This window comes from Alexandromys fortis, unplaced genomic scaffold (genome assembly GCF_014885135.2).
Source record: "Alexandromys fortis isolate MF-2015 unplaced genomic scaffold, M_Fortis_MF-2015_v1.1 scaffold_120, whole genome shotgun sequence".
NCBI lineage: Eukaryota > Metazoa > Chordata > Mammalia > Rodentia > Cricetidae > Alexandromys > Alexandromys fortis.
Window position 1 is genome coordinate 4,474,591 of NW_026067999.1, and position 6,102 is coordinate 4,480,692.

General features: G+C 37.1%; 1 non-coding gene across 1 annotated transcript; it reads left to right on the plus strand.

Annotated features, from left to right (window-relative positions):
* Positions 1–5,711: 5,711 nt before the first annotated feature.
* LOC126512744 (small nucleolar RNA SNORA21) lies at positions 5,712–5,840 on the plus strand. The gene has a single exon (XR_007595143.1). It is a non-coding gene; the product is annotated as a small nucleolar RNA SNORA21 (small nucleolar RNA).
* The last annotated feature ends 262 nt before the right edge of the window (positions 5,841–6,102 follow it).

Below are 6,102 nucleotides of genomic sequence, written 5' to 3' on the forward strand. Positions count from 1 at the left end.
GATTGTTACTGTTATAAACTGTAATATAAATATCTGATGTTTCCAATAGTATTAAGCAAACCCTCTAAAAAAATCATTTGATCCTTAGGGGTCATGACCCACTGGTTGAGAACCACTGTGTTTCAGGCACATATAGTCATGCCTTGATTTTATACAAGTGCAAGGGATTTTAACTTGCATATTCTCATTTTCACAGCAAGTGTTCTTACCCCCAAGTCATTCCTTTAACCTCCAATTTTTTTTTTTTACTTTTAAAGGACATATATAAAATCTCCAAGATGTATCGTTAACTTTAAAAATGCAAACTGCTGAGCAATATGAGTATTGTATCAGAGGGTAAGAACACACACATACGCACACACATGCACGCACACATTAAAGAAATATAATTTTACATAAAAAATAGCCTTAAAAATATTGAACCATACAGAATATTATTTCAATATGAATGGCGGCATTGGATATAAAAGCTTAACAACAAAACTCTTAGAAAAGGTAAACTATTTCACTGTAGCTCACACCCTCCAAGAGCTGTGCTGGCTGATATGACGAAGACCAGGCTCTGGGCTCACTTCATTATTTTGGCCTGAAGGTATGAAACCAGCTTCAACATAAACCTGTTGACTTGATGCTAAACACAAAATCCCAGCCAACATCAGGTAGTATTCTCTTACCCATTTAATTAATGAATTCTAAAGGATTTACAAGAAAAGAGAGCTCAGGCATGTGCCTAACTCTTAAAGACATATAATCCCTAAATGTTATTAATTAAAACTTCTTCTTGATACACAAACACACAAGAAATAAAAATAAAAGATAGACCAATAAAAATGAACATTCACCTAGTCCATGAATATTCACCTAGCTGGAGTGGATCCAGACCAGGAACATTTGCAGAGATAGGACTGAGCCAGCAACCTGGGCTGGAACAGACCTGAGACAGCAAACTCCATAGGAGCAGGCACAGGAGAGCAACCGCTGAGTGAATGGGCCAGATCCAGAGACTGCTGTGGGTCCGGGCATGAATCTGGGACCTTCAAGGGAGTAGACCTGAGCCAGGACGACTGCATGTATGGGCATGAGTCTGGGACCTCTGAGAACCTAGGCCTGAACAAGAACCTCTGAGGGTCTGGGCATGACTCTGGGACCTCTGCTGGTCCTGGCATGAGTCTGGCACCTCTGAGGGAGTAGGCAGGAACCAGAAACCTCTGCTGGTCCTGGCATGAATCCGGGATTTCTGAGGGAGTAGGCCTGAGTCAAGTCCTGTGAGGATCAGGGCACACCTAAGTCTGGGACCTCCGAGGGAGTAGATCAAAACCAGAGACCTTTGCAAGGCCAACCCCAAGCCAGGGACCTCCACAGGAGCAGACCCAGACCAAGGACATTTAGCCAGCAACCTAGGCCAGAGAAGGCCTGAAACAGCAAACTCCATGGGGATCAGAGCAAACTGGAGCACTGAAAGATGTCCAGGAGCATAAAGTGACCAACGGGTAACTAGAACCCTGGCACTAACGTACCATGAGTAGCAACAATCTGAACCTTGGATCCACTAGAACCCAGAAGATTAATCAGCAGAGTCACAGACAGCCCCAACCATGTCAATTAGAGGAAAAGATGAGTAGACAAGGTAAGAACACATGCAACACCACAAAGAAAACACAACAACAGTAAAATCTAACGACCCAACAACAGCAAGACTTGAACAACTGGATATAGATGAAGCAGAAGAAAATGACCTAAAAGATAACATCAGAAGAATGTTTGAGACTATTAGAGGAAATGAGAAATTCCCTCAAAGAAATGGAGAAAAATACAAACAAAAAATTAGAAGACATCAGCAAATTCCTTTAAAAAAATAAAACAAGAAAAATCAATCAAACATCTGAAAGAAACTATTCAAGACTTAAAGACTGAAATAGAGACAATAAAGAAAACACAAGCTGAGGGAATTATAGAAGCAGAAATCATGAGAAAACTATCAGGAACTACAAATGCAAGCATGAACAGCAGAAAACAAGAGATGGAAGAGAGACTCTCAAGTGCTGAGGATACAATAGAGGAAATGGGCTCATTTGTCAAAGAAAACATTATATCTAACAAAAGCTTAACCCAAAATATTGAGGAAGTATGGGACACCAAGAAAAGACCAAACCTAAGACTAATAGGTTTGGAAGAACAAGAAGAAGTTCATCTCAAAAGCACAGAAAATATACTTAACAAAGTCATAGAAAACTTTCCCAACCTAAAGAAAGATATGCCTATCAAGATACAAGAAGCATACAGAATACCAAACAGACTGGATAAAAAAAAAGTCCCCTCGCCACATAATAACCAAAACACTAAACATACAGAATAAAGAAAGAATATTAAGAGCTGCAAAGGAAAAAGGCCAAGTAACATATAAAGGCAGACCTATCAGAATAACACCTGACTTCTCACTGGAGACAATGAAAGCCAGAAGTTATGCAGACAATAAGAGACCACAGATACCAGCCCAGACTACTACACCCAGCAAAACTTTCAATCACCATAGAAGGACAAAACAAGATATTCCATGACAAAACCAGATTAAACCAATATATAGCCACATACTCAGCCCTACACAAAGGACTAGAAGGAAAACTCCAACCGAAGGAATTTGGCTACATCAACAAAAAACACAGACAATTGATGACCGCACAGCAGTAAACCCCAAAGAAGGGGAAAACATACAATTTAACATCACCAACAATGAAAACTAAATTAACAGGAGATAACAATCACTGGTCATTAATATCCCTTAATGTAAGTGAACTCAACTCACCTATAAAATGGCACAAGCTAACAGATTGGATATGAAAACAGAATCCATCCTTCTTCTGCACACAAGAAACACACCTCAACCTCAAAGACAGACATTGCCTCAGAGTAAAGGGCTGGGAAAAAATTTCCAATCAAGTGGACCTAAGAAACAAGCTGGTGTAGCTATCCTAATATCTAACCAAAATAGACTTCAAACTAAAATCAATCAAAAGAGACAAAGAAGGATATTTCATATTAGTCACAGGAAAAATCCACCAAGAGGAAATCTCAATACTGAACATCTATGCCCTAAATACAAGGGCACCCTCATATATAAAAGAAACATTTCTAAAGCTTAAATCATACATTAAATCTCACACACTAAAAGTGGGAGAATTCAACACTTCCCTCTCACCACTGGACAGGTCAGTCAGACAAAAAATGAACAGAGAAATAAGAGAACTAACAGATCTTATGACTCAAATGGACATCTATAGAATATTCCATCCAAACAGAAAAGCACCTAATGGAGCCTTCTCAACTAATAACCACATACTCGGTAGCAAAACAAACCTCAACAGATACAAAAAAATTGGAATAACCCCATGTATCTTATCAGATTACCATGTCTTAAAACTAGAATTCAACAGCAGTACTAATTCCAGAAAGCCCACAAACACATGGAAATTAAACAATGCTCACCTGAAGCATCAATGGGTCAAGGAAGAAATAAATTGAAATGTTAAAGACTTCCTAAAATTCAATGAAACTGACCATACAATATACCCAAATTTATGGGGCAGAATGAAAGCAGTGTTAAGAGGAAGTTCATAACACTAAATGTCTACATAAAGAAACTAGAAAAAATCCCACACTAGTGAATTAACAGAACAGTTGAAAAATTTAGAACAAAAATAAGCAAACTCACTCAAGAGAACTAGATGGCAGGAAATAATTAAAGTGAGAGCTGAAATCAACAAAATAGAAACAAAATAAAACAAAGAATCAATGAGACAAAGAGTTGGTTCTTCCAGGAAATCAACAAAATCGACAAACCTTTATCCAAACTACCCAAAAGGCAGAGAGAGAATATCCAAACTAACAAAATCAGAAATGAAAAGGGGGACATAACAACAGACAGGGAAGTAATACAGAGAATCATCAGGTCATATTTCAAAAGCCTGTACTCCACAAAATTGGAAAACTTAAAGGAAATAGACAACTTTATGAATAAATATCACTTACCAAAATAAATCAAGACCAGATAAGCAAATTAAATAGACCTATAACTGTTGAAGAAATAGAAACAGATATCAAAAGTCTCCCAACCAAAAAAAAAAAAAAAAAAAAAAAACCCAGGACCAGATAGTTTCAGCTCAGAATTCTACAAGACTTTCAAAAAAGAAATAATACCAATACTCCTCAAATTGTTCCACACAATAGAAACAGAAGGAACATTGCTAAACTCTTTTTTTTTTGCTAAACTATTTTTATGAGGGTACAATTACCCTGATAAACAGACCACATAAGAACATTACTAAGAAAGGTATCAATCTCACTTATGAACATTGATACAAAAATACTAAATAAAGACTGGGCCAGGCAGTGGTGACGCACGCCTTTAATCCCAGCACTCGGGAGGCAGAGGCAGGTGGATCTCTGTGAGTTTGAGGCCAGCCTGGTCTACAAGAGCTAGTTCCAGGACAGGAACCAAAAGCTACGGAGAAACCCTGTCTCGAAAATCAAAAAAAAAAAAAAATACTAAATAAAATACTGGCAAATCAAATCCAAGAACACATCAGAACCATCATCCATCATGATCAAGTAAGCTTCATTCCAGAGATTCAGGGATGGTTCAACATATGCAAGTCTGTCAATGTAAACCACCATATAAACAAACTCAAAAATAAAAACGACATGATCAGCTCATTAGATGCTGAAAAAGCTTTCTACAAATACAACATTTCTTCATGATAAAGGACATGGTCAAAAAGACAAAATGACAGTTGGGGGAAAAATCTTCACCAACCCCACATTAGACAGAGGTCTGATCTCCAAAATGTACAAAGAACTCAAAAAATTGGACACCAATAGATCATATAATCCAATAAAAAATGGAATACACACCTAAACAGAGAACCCTCAACAGAGGAATCTAAAATGGCTGAAAGACACTAAAGAAAATGCTCAACGTCCTTCATCTTCAGAGAAATGCAAATCAAAACAACTCTGAGATTTCATCTTATACCTATAAGAATGACTAAGATCAAAAACGCTGATAACAAATTAGGCTGGAGAGGTTGTGGGGGAATAAGAAACACTTCGGCATTGCTGGTAGGAATGTATAGACCCTTTGGATGTTAGTGTGGCTATTTCTCAGAAAATTAGGAAACAACCTTCCTCAAGACCCAGTAATACCACTTTTGAGTATATATCCAAAGGATGTTCAATCGTGCTACAAGGACATGTGTTCATAGCATCATTGTTTGTCATAGCCAGAACCTGGAAGCAATCTAAAACCCCCCGACCAAAGAATGAATAAGGAAAATGTGGTACATTTACATAATGGAGTACTACATAAAATAAAAAAAATAACATCTTGAAATTTGTAGTCAAATGGATGGAACTAGAAAACATTATTTTGAGTGAGGTAACCCAGACACAGAAAGACAATTATCACATGTACTCACTCATAAGTGGTTTTTAAACATATAGCAAAGAAAACCAGCCTACAAATCACAATCCCAGAGAACCTAGACAACAATGAGGACCCTAAGAGAGACATACATAGATCTAATCTACATGAGAAGTATAAAAAACAAGATCTCTTAAGTAAATTGGGAGCATGGGGAACTTGGGAGAGGGTTGAAAGAGAGAGGAGAGATAGGGAGGGAAGCAGAGAAAAATGTAGTGCTCAATAAAAATAAATAAAAAAGGAACAAAATGAGCATTCTGCAAGTGACCCACTGAGCCATCAAGAAGGGGCAGAGTGAAAACACTGCTTTTGTGTGAAGTAGCAACATATTGTGTTGTTTGCTTCAATTGGTGTTTTGACAAGAAAAGAAAATGAGCTTTCATGCTCAGACTTGGAATGAAAACAGAAATAGCTAAGTTGTATCCAGAATGTGTAAATAACTCCTACAAATCAAATTTTTAAAAAGACAACTCCACAAAAAAATGAGTAAAAAACCTTGAACAAACACAACAAATGGAACATATACTAATAATCAATTAATGTATGAAAAGATGTTCACATATCATAGAAATAAAAATAAACTATCACATACTCAGTAAAATGGCTAAATTTTAATACAAAGTAAT